We start from the raw sequence: 18,497 nt of genomic DNA, 5'->3' as shown, positions 1-18,497 counted from the left end.
ATATTAATCCGTTGACGTCATGGCTCAACTCTCCCAAAAGTGGCACATGCCGTCCCAAGCTGGCTCAGCTCTCCTGAAGACATCGTATCGTAACCCTCCTCACACTGTGGGAGTGCTGGGCCACGTGACTTTTTTCTTTTCAAGGATTTATTTTTCTTTCAAATTAGGCAATGATTTATAATAAAATTTCGAAGGTACGCGACATCTTTATAGTTGTACTTCAATTTGGTAACAAACACTTGATTTCCAAAAAATAGCAATATTGGCTCGTCTCCTGCATGTCCCTTACATGCCTTTATTCAAGCTGTTTCAAATCGCACTGTTACGCTGCAAAGTGTTTGAAAGTGTTGCAAGGAACAAGATGTACTTGACATTCACTACGAGAGAGCATTTCACTCCACTGCTATTACTAAAACTCTTAAAACAAATTGCTGGCAATATATATCAACAACACCTCTAGTATATATTTCTTACCCTTCACTTACAACCGGCATATTTACAAACGCAGGCAAAATTGCAGAAGTTGCACGCACACACACACACAAATGACTCCTCCCTAAATGTCTCTAATTTCCAATAATAGTTCTATCTCTATACTTCCTGGTCTTTCGTTTCCAATAGAAAGACTTGTCTACAACACACCATGTCATTTTTGTTTTTTGAAAGCTAAGTAATATACATGAATCACGATCAAATCCTGGTGCGTAACAAGACGTTAGTCGTGTACATTACAATACATGGCTCTATTCAAGGTGTCACAATTATCACTTTTACACTGCCAAGAAAGTGTTGCACTGAACAAATGTAGTCGACATGCTCCATGAGAGAGCATCTCAATCCTATTACTAAACATCTTTCAACACAAATTGCTGGCAGTATAACTACGCCTCTATTACATTAAAATGGTATATTACTTTTGAAACCTTCCACTCACAACCGGCTTATCATATTGTATCCAAAACGCATGCAAAATTGCACAAGTTGCTGTAATGTTACGAAAATGACTCCTTTATTATCTACAGCAATAGTTTTCCTCTCTGTTCTTCCTGGTCTCTTTTTTTTTGTAATTGAAAGACTTGTCTATAACAAACACTTTACTCTATATCTTTTTGATAGTACATGATGTACTAAACCACATAAAATTACGGTAATTGGAAAGGCTCATTCCACGCATATGACATTACTAGTAATCGAATATTGAGATCAGTAGAGTGTCGAATACCTTAGCTCAGCAAAAAACGTGTCATTGGTACGCTCATGGACCAAAGTAAGGTATTCGACACTCTTGACCACGCTATCCTTATACGCACATTACAGTGATATGGAGTTCATGGCATTCCATGAGATTTGTTTAAAGATTACTTTATCAAATAGAAAACAATGTGTATGCTACAAATCAATCATCTCTGAACCATTACATAATGCACTCCATATTAGCAGTTACATGGTAAAACGGTATATTTGTATAACACTGGACTAAAATCAGCATTTAAGGTGAACTTTTCTAAAACATTTCTTTTATGAATATATTTTCATAATACATAACACTCACAAGTCATACTCCTAACAAAACACAAGAGGCAGACATACAAATACACCAAACTTTAAACCCGTCTTTCTCCGAAGTAACATTTCTCAAGATGGACCCTTTTACCGTGGAACGGGCGATATGTAATGTGTTGTCCACCAAGGTTCTATATCGGGCCCCTTTGTATTCTTGGTCTACAAAGATGATATTTCATCCTCATCAATGTTACTACAATTAGAATTAAACAAAAAAAAATGTCGACGATACCAATGTATTCTGTTTCATTTCAGATTTGCAGTCACTCCTAAAAGGAAATAAAAACTTCCTTAATATGGAATTAGCGAAATTGTCTATATAATATAGTTGAAGAGCGATAGATTACCATTTGATTTTAAAAAGAGACTGGTTTTATTCATTTATATAAACGGGAAAATAATAAAGATACACAACATTTCAGTATTCGGGTGCATGGTTCATTAATAGAACAAACAGAAAACACTTATTCCTTGAGAATAGTATACATGAAAATTTGAAATAGAACGCCATGTGCATCATAATTATTTCATACGATTTCCTGTAATGTTACTAGGCTTACGCTCTATAGTAAGTTAAAGTATTACTCCAATGAATATTTTACTCCTGCTTTATGAGTTTCAGTTTCGTACATTTCATATTGCAACAATGAACAATTTCAAAATGTTAAAACATACAACTTTTACAAAAGAATGTCATGCGAATTACTATACAATAGACCTAACCCAGGTTTTATGGAGCATTCAGATTCCTTATTCGCAGAGCTAAACACTGTAATGGTAAATGACAGTTTTTTTTTTTTTTTTTTTTTTTGGGGGGGGGGTGTTTTTTATTATTTTTTTAAGATTCACTCTTTAAGTTTTGTTTATTAATCTGGCAGTAACCGTTTTTTTGTTTCTCATGATCTTAGTTCCACAAGGACGTACATTCTTATTCAACAAGGCAAACTTTAAAAAAAAAGAATGTATTTCTGGAACTCTCGTCCATGTGATATATTCGAAATACAAAAACTATATGTAGTCTCAAAACAATGCTCCAAGCTAGATATTCAATGTTATAGTATGTTGATGCATGCTACCTATACATGAACTTCCTTCTTTTTTCCTTTTTTTCAAATTGTGTTTCTTTTTTTTGACGAGCCAAAAACGTTAAGGTTGCAGCTCCTCCAGCCCCCCCCCCCCCCCCCCCAGTTCAGCGGCCAGTGATCCAGGTGATAACGTATATGAACTAAAAGGCAAACAAAATTTCTGAAAGCAGTCAAACCTCTTCATTCCCTCTTACCTCTCTGTTCATATCTTAACGTTTTATTTCCTTTTTCTCTTCGTATTTATCGTGTATCATGCAGAAGGGCTGCAAGCATATCGAGCTTCACTAATGCTGGGGATAGCCCTTCTGGGACATTTACTGTCCGGCGTACGCTTTGAGATCAATCTCAATTCTCCTATGTGGATTTATATCGCATAAGTCATATGAAATTATTACAATTATAATATCTGCATTGCCATTAAACAGCATTGTAAATCCAGTACAGATAAAATTACTTTGTAAACAATGTGCGCATATATCATAAATGCTATCAATATCTATAAAAAAGGGGGACATGTACAATGCTGATGAAGAAACCAATGAATACAAGCACAGGAAATACAAATCAGCACAAAATCCCCTCACTATACACTCTGACTTGATGATAAATTCAAAGCAATCATCAACGTGTGTACTCGATAAAATTTGAACTATAATCCTGCTGAGCAAACTTTGAAGAGCTAGAGCCTCAATAATTATAGATACATCAGCTACAGCAATGCTAGTACAGTGTACTTACAATGTAATCGCTTTCAACACAGTGTATGATACCTGCATTTGGTAGCGAAACTGAATGAAAAATTATGGGGTAAATTAAACAAGGCAATTTTTACAGAGCCGAGGTTTGCAACTTGTTGATGGCTTAAGTGAATGGCGACTTACGCGCAAGCTCGACTCGTACATGCGAGTATAAATCAGCGTGTGTTCCAGGTCGGATGTCTGTTTGATAGTTCAATGACATTTTAATCTGCGACAATTGCTCCCATGAAACATCTCCACGCTAGGACAAGAGTAGACTCTACCCACAAAATATAACGCTAACCCTAATCCTAATCTTCACATCAAACTAATCCTAAACCCATCACAACCCTGTGATAACCCTTACCCTATAACCCTAACCCTTATTCCTTGGAGAAAATATGACCGAAGCAACTGTCACAGCAGCAAATGTCGTTTCAACCTGTTGGAATTTTCGCTGTTTCAGGTACGTGAATTCATGCACTCAGTTACATAATACAAATTCTCAACTTGAGGGCTATCAGTGTGTTGTTTGTTTTAAAGCTATACATGTGCGTCTCTTAGATTAATACACTACATAATATTGCTAGACAGACGATTAACATGATGTCGTCGACTAATGAGAAATAAATTAACATGTAAATAAGAAATTCACATTCACATACCAATATTGATTTTCAATACTATTTTTTCTTCCTTCCGTTCAGAACTCAAGTAGTAAAATGCTGAATATCTATCTTCATTTACATTGTCTCCACACATTTCTGAGCCAACACGTATTACACACACAACAGAAATGCTTATTGATATTATATTTTCAAATGTTCTGACTCACCACGATTTTTTTTTTACCAGTACATTTTGTAGTGATATATCAGACCATCTCCTTATTTTTCTTGTCACAGAAGATACACTCATTTTACCATGATCACCCAGCTGAATATCGAAATCCCGGCAAGGAAAACGTGACTGACATTGACTATTATGAAATTAAACTCCGGTTTTGCGCAGGAGCAATGGTGAGATATGTGTATAGATGCTCATCAAGAAAATGGCACCGAAATGACACATGGAAATTCAATTCATACTTTTAAAAGACGAAACAAAAATCCTTAATGTAAATAGATCCCGCTACTTGTTCGAGCAGGATGTCCTATATACCATGTATGCTAATGCTAACACTTCTAAATAAACAAAGACAATATGGTTTCCATTAATAAAAGAAATCATCATTTTTACCAAAAATGAACAATAATGAATAGTCATCTTACGAATATTGTGATATTTATAAACGTTATCGTTTTTAACTTTAACTTTTGTTAACTTTATTAAATCTTACAGATGATTCACTTTGTCAGATTATTAATGATATTGGATATAAAAGAAGGAATTATTATATTACGACTATAAATATCGAGGATCAAGATATTACAGATAGTGAGATACACTACGTAAACTACAATGTTATAATTTACATAACTGTGTAGATTCTGGTCTCATCAATTTAATAGCATTATCGTATACATTGATATTGATATTGATACCTTACATCTTTTTGCTACAACGTGTATAATTCCAAAAATCTAAACGTTTCTTGAGAAGCAAGCGTATAAGCTTTAGGTATACTGTTTACTTTTGGGAACAGTTATTTAAAAAGTGTTCGAGTTATCACATATGATAAATAATGTGTAGGTCAGTTGTATCAGAAAACATACTGCCATATAAATATTTTGCAATAAAGCATATTGTCAGAAGGTGAATCTAGTTCAGCCCAGCTAGGGTAGCAGAAAGCAGGAGTAGAAATAGACAATAAAGTATTTGGGCTTTGTGAGGTAGGATAGGATAATAGGTAGGAAGGTGATGATCGGTTAAGATAGTGGTTAGTAGAGCAGAGTGAGTAGATGGTTCAACCCCAAGATTGGGAGATATTGTAATATACAGGTATTTTATGATTGGATATTAGAAGGACAATAGGGTTGGAATTAGGAGGTTTAGAGTTTGAGGAAGGGTAGGATAGCAAGTGACACAAAAAGTAGCTTAGCTGCCACTCAGAAAGCACCAGAGACGGGTTTGCAAAACCCAGCTGCAGCGAGGAGCGCAAGTCGGAGGCTACAGGCAGGCACCAGCCAAGTCAGGCCCCGCTGCAACCGATGTAGGGACGATAGAACACTTATGTCGTCAGGACGAGCTTGGTTCCTCCTCCTCCTCCTCTCCCCCTCTTCCCCCGCGTCACCCCTACTGTCTTCATCAACCAACGTCATGGGCATGAAGGCACCGAAAGTATGTGATCCATAGTCTACACTCTATACACGCCAGGTCATATCTACGCAAGCTGAGAGGCAACAGTACACCAACAGTCATGGGGGGGGGGGGGGCATTTCATGAAGGAACTTGTCGGATAAATGTCTGACAAGTCAATTATATCCGACAAGTTCTGAAAAATTTTTTAGTCTCATCGGCTGATTTCTCTGAAACTTGTCGATATAATTGACTTGTCGGACATTTCATCTGACAAGTTCCTTCATGAAACGCCCCCCCCCCCCCCCCCCCTTGGTCTGGTCATTTGTGCTCGTGCCAGTCCTCCTGCAATCGCCAAGCCGTATGCTATGTAGGCCTACCAATGGACCAGTACCTCGTACCACGGACTTGAGCGCCATGATGACCCCCCGCGTAGCCGAAAACCGGTTTATATTGGACACCACCCCCCCCCCCCCCCGTATTAGCTCCGTTAAGATCATAATTTTGATATGTTACCACCAGATAGTGAGTTATTATAAGTGCAACCTGGTTTCAAAGAATTCTAATGTCTAAATCTGTACTGTGAATTATTTTCAACTGTGCATTGGTGGCATTTATTTCACGAGGCTGAGTTGGTCCTGGAATAAAGGAGAAACTTAATTATTATTGGACTCGACCCTGTGCACCACGCGTCATGCTATTGGAGTAATATTTACATATCAAGCAAAACTAATCCTATCGTCAGACCAGCAATTACCAGTGACTGAACCTGACACATAATACTTATATAGGGTTATATCACTGTTTTCTCATTAAACCACAAGACATTAGACGGTGTAGACGGTTTAGTCTAGAAACAAATTTATTACTAATGTTCACATTTTGTATACTTTGCAATGCCTAACATTGACTACATTGATTTAGTTTTATTATACTGATTTTTTTTTCTATCCCTAACTCACATTTCAGTACTATTTTGATGCGCTCAATCTGAGTTTTTGTTTCATCTGCATAAAATCCTCATGAGGCCGTCAGCCCAGTCAATCCCTGCTCATGCTAATGGTCAAATACAGTAAACTGCCCTTTATGGTTTAGACATGGCGCCCAGAAATATTCTTTAATTGCCTTTTAGGTTTAGGCACAAAAAATGTTCTATAATAAATGTGTTGCAGTACATTACATGAGAATGCACTTTTTTGCTATCTCGTTTTGTTTTATTTTGCTTAACTTTATACAGCAATGTGATTTCATTTTGACTTTAAAAACAGGAATAAATGCAAACAAGCAATAACATCTGATCTAATCTTTCATATCATCAATCGTGGAGTAGATGACAGTGAGACCTTCTATTTCACATAATTCCATCTACATCGTGCAGATGATAGCGATAGTAAACTATACGATCATGTCAAAATGAAGATATACAATCATTACCATATCATTAGATCATTAATTATTTTGTCTTATTCATAACTTTGAATATGAAGCAAATCCCATGACTTTTATTATTTTTTATCGTTCTTTATGGTAGTTTTGCGGCGATTTAACATGACAACAAGGCAGAATTACATTCAATCATCTAAACGATGGTCATTTGCCACAGATCAAGGGCCCAATTACCTCCGAGTTCATCCCGTATTATGGGATGCAGCACGGATTCGGACTGCTCGAAGCGTAGTCTCTGGTGACCACCACAACCGTCCCGCCTCAGCCAGTACACTGTGTCGTTGAATATGCTCACATCCCTCAGGCGTCTGTCTGGGGCTGCGCTCGGTATGTCAACTCCGGGTATCTTAGTCTGCCCTGGGCTCCCTGGAGTCAGGGTAGTGTAGTAGGTTGTGTTGGTTCCATACCAGTTACAATAGAGCAGTCTGCCAGCTGTTAGATAAAAAAATACACATTTCGAGAATAGGAATATTATTTCGTAGGCATTTAAAGATATAATGGTCATAATGTCATTAGAAAATAAACGTGCCGATGATTTTCGGTTCGTTGTGAAACGATGTGAGCATATTTTATCAAATGTGAACTGTTGAATTACTATCTTCATTTGAACCCCTATGTAACAGAAAACTTAACAATAGCATTCTGTGGTGCGTTATGTATCATCTCTTTCCGATGAGAGATAGGCCCTATACAGCGTGCCCAGAAAAAACGAAACCGAGTTTTATTGCAATTCTTTCCGATCATAATCATGTATTTCCTTTGTGAAATGTACATGGATTAAAAGATACACTTCTCTTCTTTCATTTATGCACAACTCATTGTTCCAATTCGTGCATGACTGAGATAGAACAATTAAGTAGTGCTACTAAATTTTCATTTGCATGAGCAAATGGCGACTTTGAGTCAATATTTCAGACTTTTTCAGCAATCTTTTGCCAAAAAATAAAATCATAACCTTAAAATCCATTCTTTTTTGCTTTCATATGATATCCCATGCGTAAAAAAAAAAAGATCATTGCCTGCTCGAGAAAACTTAATTTGAAAATATGCTTCCATCTTACCAACATAGACAGATAGTAAATGAGGAGCCAGTTAGCTTTCCCGACACCTGCCCAACTTGGCGGATAACAATGGCCTTCATGCTTCAATGAAGTTACACAAACATGAAGGGAGGGGGTAAAAGGGATTGTTACAGGCGGTTCGGTTGTGAATAGGGTAGTAATAAGCACATGGTCTTGAGCTTGCCTGACCATCCAACTAACTACAGAGCAAAGGTTGTTCATCAGCGGAATGTTTGGAAGGGGGGGGGGGGTTGGAGTAACGGACCGAAAAAACAAACTTTCCAAGCCAAACCCCCCCCCCCCCCCAAAAAAAAAAAAAAAAAAAAAAAAAAAAAAGATTTTCTGCCCTGCACTTGCACCTTTGAAATGTTAGAAGCGCAAGTTCAGTGATAAATTTAGTGATGTACCCTCTCTTTCTGCTTCACCTCCCCCTTCAAAAACTTCAAAACCCTGTCAGTGATGAAGGACTAACCAGGCGTGAGGGAAATGTAGAGAGGAACAGTGAAATAAGTTTGAGGTACAAAATCATCAAAATGTGTATCATTTTTGTAATGTTGTAATTCCCATAACCTTTGGACTGCGTGCAACTTTAGAATACTCACGATATTATGGTCTTCAATTATTGGTTATGTCTCATAGCTTATTCTAAATTAATGACAACAAAGGACTTTTGGTCTCATACAACATTCTCTGTAAATACCCCCCCCCCCCCTCCCACAACATTCACTGAAGTACTGCGGTTGCTTTGTGTGAATTCAATGGTGCAGATGAGCCTATTGTCTAATGCTAAGTCGGGAGAGCTAAATATGCTTGTTTTTCGACTATCCGTAAAATCGGTAGAAATGAAGCATGTTTTCATGCAATTTTTTTTCTCAAGCATACGTTATTCATATTTTACGCGTAAGGTCTCATGTGAAAGAAGAATATAACAGAAGAAAGATGAATATTTGGGTTATGAACTTTATTTTTCAAAAACGAAATGTTGAAAGTCTGAAAAAAAATTACTTAAAGTCACCATTTGCGCGTGCGAATGAAAATTTGGTAGCACCACTTTTCATTGTTCAAACTCAGTCATGCATGAACGATGAACTTTAAGTTGTGCATCAAATGAAAGAAGAAGTGTTTATCTTTCCATTGATGTATACGTCATAAAGAAAATGCATGATTCGATAGTTAAAAATTGCATGGAAACCCGGTTTCGTTTTTTTTTTTCTGGGACACGTTGTTATAAGTCAATATGTTTGAGAGTTTGATTTACGTTTTCATTCAACTCTATTGGCATTCATTATCGTTTATCGAGCCTTATCGATTTTCAGTTTGATTAACTACTAGTATTAAACCATACAAACATTCAGATACGATATGATAGAATTTTGAAATACCTCATGTGAAGCAGCTCTATTTAAGCATTGGGAAGAGATTAATCAAGTCTATTTTAGTTTGGCATCATTCTCTTTGTTTCTTTAGAGCTGAATCTCAACCGTATGTAGGAATCAAATATCTAAGCTTGAATCTGGGAATTGATAAACAATGTTCTATTCAACTTGATCTCGTCTTTTGAATTTGACACAATGCAGTAACGTATTCTGCAGTTGATAATTTCTGTTGTGTTAAGCCCACATGACAAATCAGATATTGACATGTACAGTACTATAAATAAAAATTTGTCAAAAAAGGCATTCTATGGGTCAGGAAATTATGTCGTAATCTTTATGTTTACGTGCAATAACTGTATGTTTTTATCATTGCTTTTTTCTTGTCATCGAAAGGGTCGTTTCTTTATCCTTTATGAGTAATGAGTTTGTGCCATCTTGTCAATAACACGGTATATGCAATGACACATGAAAACACCACTAGGAAAAGGAAGGAATGCACTGGGGGGGGGGGGGGGGGGAGGGGGGAGCTACTACCAAAGCAACCATGAACAATTACGTTTGCCCCCCCCCCCTCCCCATTCAAACACACACACACACACACACACACACACACACACCAGTTAGAACACAGCAGTTTATGATGATACAAAACAATAATCGTTGTAAATTTCGACTTCGTTACTATTGCCGGAAGGCGCTTGTGTAATCTTTCTTACGACAGTACACACAGATCTGATCAGCAGATCAGAAAATTGTTACATTGTACATCTACATCTTGATTTATGGAAAGATAAGGCATACTTCACTACAGACTGGGAGTAGGGAGGCCGGGTCTAGTTGTTACACGGGTAAGTTCTTACATGATCATTTCTCAAAATCTTAACAAGAGACGGAATTTATCACATCAAGACATATAAAAAACCGATCTCTGCTTTTGGAATTCAATCATGCCTGAACACCCTATGAAAGAAGTTAGGTGAAAACACAAAACACGTCTCCCCTGTCTGTGTAAAATTGTAAAATGATCGATATTCTTTTATTCCACCAAAACCGTTCATCTCTAATTAATGATGGGCATACGAGTAAAACGAGTGTGTCTTGGGCGTCTTTTGGTAAGGGTCTATAGCAAAGTATGATGTTTGAGTGTTTATTGGCACACTAAATTATCTGTTATCATGAATCTATAAGTTCAAGTTCTCAAAAATTCATACTGATTCAAATTGTTACACTGTAACAACTTTCCCATCTGTTGAACATTACTGACGTATAACAGCTTACCCCAATGAATTATTTTCTGTTTAATCATGTTTTGCTATACATACAAAGAGTTAAATAGGTCATTTCTTCTAATGCCACGTGATTTTTCTTACGTTGTGCTTTATGTGCAGACATCAAGTGATCAAGCATATTCAGATGCTAAAAGATACACTCTTCAATTTGTCAAATCAACGTCTTGCATTTGAGCATTTAGCAACGCTAAAATATTGTTATACAGCGTGTCCCGGTAAAAAAAAAAACAACAAAAAAAACGAAAACGAAAATGCGATCATAATCATATTTGATTTGCCTTGTGATATGTGCATGAATATAAACATACACTTTTCTTCTTTTATTGATGCACAACTAATTTTTTCTTAATTCATGCATGATTGAGTTACATCAATAGACAGTAGTGCTACCAAATGTTCATTTGCCCGCATAAATGGAGACTTTAAAGGGATGGTACGGTATTGGTGGAGATGAGAATTGGGCTTTTTACTTTTTGCGAGATAACAAGAAAACACTTATTATATAGTACAGAGCAAATCATTTTAAAAAGGAATACAAAGTTTATATGAGGAAAATCGGGTTCGGAATAACTGAAACATCCAAAAACAAAGTAAAACAAAGCCTCGTACGGAATATCCCGTAGTGAATGAAATGACATATGAATGACGTCATATACTTCGCTGAGTACTATGACCGTACTATGCATTGAATGGCCGCATATAGTATAACATATCATGGACATCTCTTTCTTCTTTTAAATGATATATAACTTGTCTATGCTTTTTTTTTTCATTGCTTGGTAATGAAGAGCGATTGTTTGGAGAGTTGTCTGTTTGTCGGCGTGTGTGCGCGAATGGTGCAGGGCCATTGGGTGTTTGTGTACACATGTGCGTTGGCCCGATATGGGTTAAAAAAAGCTTACTATTTCCAGAGAAACAATAAAAAGTGGGGGTTCATGTGCTCGTTTTTGTGCTAGCAGCGCCCCCACGAGACATATATCATCGTAAGTCCCCCAAAATCTGGTCAGGAACTTATGCAGGGATGCCCTGAAAGGGGTGGGTTCATAAAAACTTATGCTGTACATTCAAAACCCATGTCATTTTCACGAAACTTGACCAATATTGTAGAAGAAGGCTTACTAATTCCCGAAAAAAAGGGGGGGTTCATGTGCTAGTTTTTGTGCTGGCAGTATCCCCATATGCTAGAAATCATCCTAGGACCCCAAAATCTGGTCAGGAACCTATCGTGGTTGCCCTGATTAGGTGGGGTTCACGAATGTCATGCTGTACATTCAAAACCCATGTCATTTTTACGAAACTTAATCAGATTGTAGAAGAAGGATTACTTAATGCAGACAAATTGTAAAAATGGGGTGTTTATTTGCTCGTTTTAGTGCTAGCAGAGCCTCCTTGTGACAGAAATCATCGTAAGACCCCCAAATCTGGCAGGAAGCAATGCAGGGATAGATCTTGCTAGATTCATGCATCCTAAGAATGCATGAATATCATGCGGTTCACTCAAAACCCCATATTCTTTTTTTCTGTCCAAAAAAAAAATAAAAAAATCCAAAAAAAAAAAACAAACGTGCCACTATTGCAGTGATAAGGTGAAAGGAAGGTCCATGTGCGTTTTTGTTATTATTTCCCCTTACACAGCCATGTGGACGCAAGCGTGGAAAACTCCACATTGACATGCTTGTTTGTTTTACCCACATGTTGTAACCATGTACAGAAAGTGATAATGGAGGAAGAAGAATAAATAGAAGGAAATGGCAGTTTTGACATTAGTCTGACGGTCCTGCAAAGGAAAAAGAAATGCTAATAATGACGTTGATTGTAGATTGCATGTGTTGGTTGTTGCAGTGGTTGGTAAAGTGCGTGTTGTAAACTGTGGAGATGTACCTTTGATTCTCCTTTTGTTACACCAGATTTGGTAATCAAAAATTAATATCTGAATGGTGAAAGTGATAAATACTTGTTTGATAATACTTTTGTGACCTTGTGTTTTTTTTAACAAAAAGTTAAAAAAGTTAAAGAATATTTTTTTAATAGCAATGACAAGTTTAGACCTAATGAAGATTTTAACAGACATACTCAGATTGTTTTAGTTTTTTAGACCTAAAGAAGAAATGTGTGTCATATGTTTGTTTTGTTGTTGTTGTTGTTTTTAATACCTAGTCTAGTAAACTAGTAGTCCCCGACTAGGGCCTATAGGCCCTAGGTACCTTAGCACTCGACTTGACCATGCTGATGAGCAGATAATGAACTGCATGTCACGAAACAGATCTATGGATTGAAAATGGAATCAGCTCAGTTCCACTTCCAAGCTTCCCGATTCCGTCGATTAGTGTTGTGCTGCCATGACCATGTATATGCGGCTCGGAGCGCTGAACTTTGCGTAGTACGTAAAGATTGTAACGCGTACAGTCGGCATTCGAGCCGAGCGAGGCCGCCCAGCGCGGCCGCTTTGGGGAGCACTCCTGTTGGGTATCCGTACGAACCACACTCCAGCTCGATCTACTAGCAGCTGCTCAGCTCAGCTAGCTCAGCTCATCACTCGAGCGTGCGCTTCTACGCTCTTTGTTACGTCACTGCGAACCTGCGCAGCTAGGATGCGCACAAACTCAACTGAGGAAGGTCCTTAAGTGAGTTTTTCAGGCCTTTTCGACAATCTTTTCCAAAAAACGAAATGAGAGGCTTGATATGCATTTTTCGCCATTCATATGACATCTTATCCGTAAAAATGATTTATGCCTCTTCGGGAAAACTTACTAGTAATTTGAAAATATGCTTCAATTTTACTCAGATATAAGAATATTAAAGAAAGAGCTATTTAGCTCTCCCGACACCTGCCCGACTTGATAGATAACAATGGCCTTCATGTTTCAATGAATGAACAAAACCATGAGGGGAGGGGGGGGGGGGGATTGGAATATTACAGACGGTTCGGTTTGAATAGACAGTTGATAAAGTTGTTAATTAGCACATGATCATGAGCTCTCCTGACCATGCAGCTAACCACAGATCAAAGGATGTTCCTCGTTGGATATTTATGTATTTATGTATTTATGTATTTATGTATTTATGTATTTATTTATTCATTTATTTATGTCATTTTTTTTTGGGGGGGGGGGAGGGAGAGAAACTGACCGAAAAAGCTTTCCGCGCCCCTCCAAAAAGACGACTTTCTGCCCAGCTCTTGTACATTTTTAATGTTAGAAGTTCAGTTATAAAAAAAAGTGATGTACCCTCTCTTTCTGTTTCGCCACCTCCTTCAAAGACATCGAAACCCTGTCAGTGATGAAGGATGAACCACGCTTGAGAGACACTTTAGCGAGGAATTAAAACAGTGAGATAAGTTTGAGATACAAAATCGTCAAATGTGTAGCATATTATTGTTGTAACGATGATTTCCCACAGACATCGGACTCCATACAGCCTGAGAATATTCACATTAGTCTTCAGTTATGGGTTATACGTCTCCTAGCTTGTTCTAAATAATGACAAGTGGTTTTCCGTTCCATACATTATTCTCTGTCAGAACCTCCCAACATTATTCACTTGTTGTTTTGTGTGAATTCATCTTTAATTGCTCAAATGAAACCATTGTCTAGTGCTTAATCATAAGAGCCTAATGCTTAATTGTGCATTATCCATAGAATAAGAATGAAGCATGCTTTCATGCAACTTCTTTTCGTGCATGCGGGTATGCATATTTGACGCATAAGGTCTCATTTTGGTAGTGAACTTTGTTTTTTCGAAAACATAACGGCAAAAGTCTAAAAAAATCACGCAACAACTTAAATTACCATTTGCGCGTAAAATTGAAAATTTGGTAGCACCACTTGTCCATTGTTCTAATTCTGTCTTGTATGAATTATGAACATTGAATTGTACATCAAACGGAAGAAGAGAAGCTAAAGTTTCCATTAATGTGCATTTCATAAGGAAAATGTATGATTTCGATCGTTAAAACCATCAAGAAAACGTGGTTTCGTTTTCGTTTGTTTTGTTTTGTTTCTTTTCTGGGACGCGCTGCATTGCATAATTTACGTACTGCCCGCTATTAAAGGAAAACCGCAGTATCTGATATTTTTGGTAATAACCACCTTCTTTTGCATTAAAACATCCTGTGAACAATGTTTTCTTTTTAAAGTGATAAATCCAGTGGTGTTTAAAAAAAGGCAATGTAGAAAACCCGTTTTTCTTTTATGCCTCCGCCACGAAGTGTATTCGGGTTGGCCGTCCGTCCTTTCGTCCTTAATCAAATTTGTTGACAGCGTAACTAGAAAAAAAAATAGGAATCCTAATAAAACTTGGCATATATATGTCTGAGGGGCCTTAGTTGTACCTATCGAATTTTAGATGCACATGCCGAACTGCAAAGATCAAAAGGTCAAGGTCAAATGCTGAAAATTTCACTAATTCCCCTATATCTATGAATTGCCTATAGGTATCTTATTAAAACTTAGTGTATCCGTGTGCTACTAAATAGAGATTCTTTAGAGAGAGTTTCGGTTCATGGAGTCAAAGGTCAAAGGTCAAGTGAAAATGTTAAAAATTCACTTTTTTCTCCATATCGCGCAAATGGTTCGAGGTAACTTAGCACATATGCATACTGAGTACAGAGATTCAGAATTTGCATGTACGGTACTGACTGGCAGGGATTATCTAGGGAATTTAGATGTCATGGGTCCAAGGTCATGGGGTCAAAGGTCAAGGTCAAATCCTCACAAATTTCACTTTTCCCTCATATTTATGCAATACCTGCAGGATTTTTTTTTTTTTTGCAACTGAATATCATGAATATGTATACATATGAAGGGTTTGTTTGCAAAGACCGATAAGTCCATTTTTGAAGGTTTTGAATTACGATCTCTGTCATAAAGTACAAAATAATACCTTTTAAATGATATATTGGTCACTACATATAAAGGTATATTTTTGAAGTTATGGTCAAAAGAAGCCAAAATTTTCTTATTATTCTCTTTATTTTTCTTGACCTTTAATCGCAAATATCTCCATTTGGCAAATATGGACTTATCGGTTTTTGCAAACAAACTCTTCATATATTACCCAATATAGATTTTTTTGGGAAGTTTCTTGCCAAAAGCTCAAAGGACAGGTGACAGTAATATGCATTTCTCTGAATGTTTGTATTTTTTGCTTATGTAACCGTACTGTTTGTTTATATTTCTCATATAAGGGACCCCTCTGTAAAACAGCGCTGAGTAGGGTCATCCCTCCGTTGAAGATCTAGTTTATGTAATATATCTTTTATATTTGGTATCTTTTCAATGACGGAAAATAAATAAAATATACAATACAGCCACAGGCTTAGCAACATGCTGTGAGATAACAATACGCCTATTGATGTTAGGCAACCAGTTATAATTTTGTTTTGATGTTGCTTACATAAAAGTAAACATATCTTACACCAAACAATCGACTCTAACATCCCCTCACCGTAATCGTCTTTTTCCGAAGTTTTACTTTAAAGGAGACCACCGGACTATTTCATATTTTTTTGCATTTTAATATCTATAAATGTTCAAACTGGGTCCACAGTTTCAAATTCGTAGTAATCATGGGATGATGAATAAAAATGTGACCGTGCACCTCAAAACGAACATAAAGTCGCACACACTGATTTTGCGTGAGGACTGAAAATAAGTGAAATGAGTCAACCTAGCCGAACTTGACTTTTTCATATTTTCTGAAAGAGCGGGTCTTCTTTAACATTATGCTGAAATTTGGTATCATAAAACGGGCAGGAAAGTGTGTTTTTTAAGCAGTTTATCTCGAACATTTTGGCAGAATAGTGTGATTAGGTGTGTCTTTAGAATCCCTTTTTCATTTCTGAAAACCTTGTCCACACTCTTCACTTTCAACTCTAATAACTTTTGAAAGGATAGTACTACTGCTTGAAAGTTGCCATTGATTATGGACAGAATGTGTTAATGAGGTATGTTTAATTTCAGTTTAATCTGATAATCCCTTCATTGTTGTTACTCTGGTGGTTTACTTCCTGTTTTTTTTTTTGTCCCGTTCATCGCACAGCCAGCACGGTTTGGTAAAGATTAAGCGCTTGAATAGACACTGTACTTCAGAGCCTCTTTTCTCAGTTAACATTTTTCCTGAGTTTGTGCTTTCTTTCCAATATTTAGAAAGGTTAGGAGAGTCCATTTGATTTGAGTTATACATCATTATAAAGCTTAAAGTCTGTTCTTTCAGAATATGGTCTTAACTAAAAATTTCTGTCTGGCGAATTTTTGTTTGTTTTGAGGTGCAGGGTCACAAATGTTTGAATTCATGACAAATTACATTGAACAAAGATGGTTGCATAGCAGCTTTACCTAAGAATGGAAGTATCGATTAAGTGCTGAAGGAAACAGCAACAGTATTAAAGCATGTATACATTCAACATAGATGAACAAGCAGTATTGTAATAAAATTATATTGGCACACATTGGAATGTGTTTATGTTTTGAGGGGTTTCAGGGCATTGGTTCGTCTGATCAAGAACCACAATAAATTCCACAAATCTATATAAAAATGTCACTATCGAATATAACGTACGCTGTGAAATTACCAATTAAATAAAAATCGTATGGAGTGTCACTTGAAATTTTGAGGCATGACTGCACTAAAGATGACTTAAAACAATTAATTGTACATCCTATACTTACAACTTGTGTCGATGAATAAGCCGGCAATGCGGTGGTTATCAGGTGTGCTCAGAGGAGTGCAATCAGCTCCGTCTTCAAGGGTTTTACACTTTATTTCATGATAATCTTCTCTTGTCCAGTACACATACCTGAAGCAAAGAAAAAAAAAACCGATAAAAATTCTTCCACATGGTCATCGTGTTTTACTGATAGATTACGTTTCCACCATCAGGCAGGGTTGGTTTGAATGCCGAATATGAATCATAGCCTAGAGGGAAAGACAAAAAAAAAGTTATCTTTGGTTTATCAAAGACACACATTGTTTGATCATGATTCTTTCTTCAACTACTCCTGCTCATTTGAGTACTACTACTTAAGGACGCTCTGTTTGCTTGTTTGTTTCTTTTTAAAACGGCCTCTGCCGCCAACTACAGTATATAGGGAGTTTATTAGGAAACAACGGAGCAGTAACTGTAAAATGGGAAATTTGAAAACAAATGCATAGTGCTGACAACGTTTTCACAAACCTTCCTTTGGTGCACGGGAATGTGTGTATCTATATGTATACATGTAAAATGTCATATATGAAACTCATGACACTTGATTATGGAAACAATTAAAAATGTGTGCACTTCCTTAAACATGTCTGTATACAAGCTGAAAAGACAATTTACATAGAGCAACCCAATGTTGCTGTCATTGTGAGTGAGTGTGTGTGTGTGTGTGTGTGTCTATGTGTTGGCTCGTGTATGTGTGTGTGTGTGCCTTTGTGTAGTGGGCAGATAGTGTTTGTACTCAAGCATGATTGATTCAGTGTAGCATACATGTCAAACTTAGATTGAACAATGGAAACCACAAATACTTTTACATTTATCTTCTTCTTGTGTAACGGCAGTCTTTGTCTCCGGTATACAAACTTGCACATCCCAACCTTTTGCTTTTGATCCTCTGCTTTTCTGTAGAGGGCGCTGTATTCCTGCTGCCACATGGCAAAGTTTGCTCCCTGAACGTCATCCCATTTTTGTCATTTCCATAATGGAGTTTAGTATCTTACA

The sequence above is a fragment of the Diadema antillarum genome, unplaced genomic scaffold, assembly GCF_040938485.1.
Source record: "Diadema antillarum isolate AM-2024a unplaced genomic scaffold, OU_Dant_1.0 seq00000732_RagTag, whole genome shotgun sequence".
NCBI classification, from domain to species: domain Eukaryota; kingdom Metazoa; phylum Echinodermata; class Echinoidea; order Diadematoida; family Diadematidae; genus Diadema; species Diadema antillarum.
Note: the sequence above shows the minus strand (reverse complement) of the source record.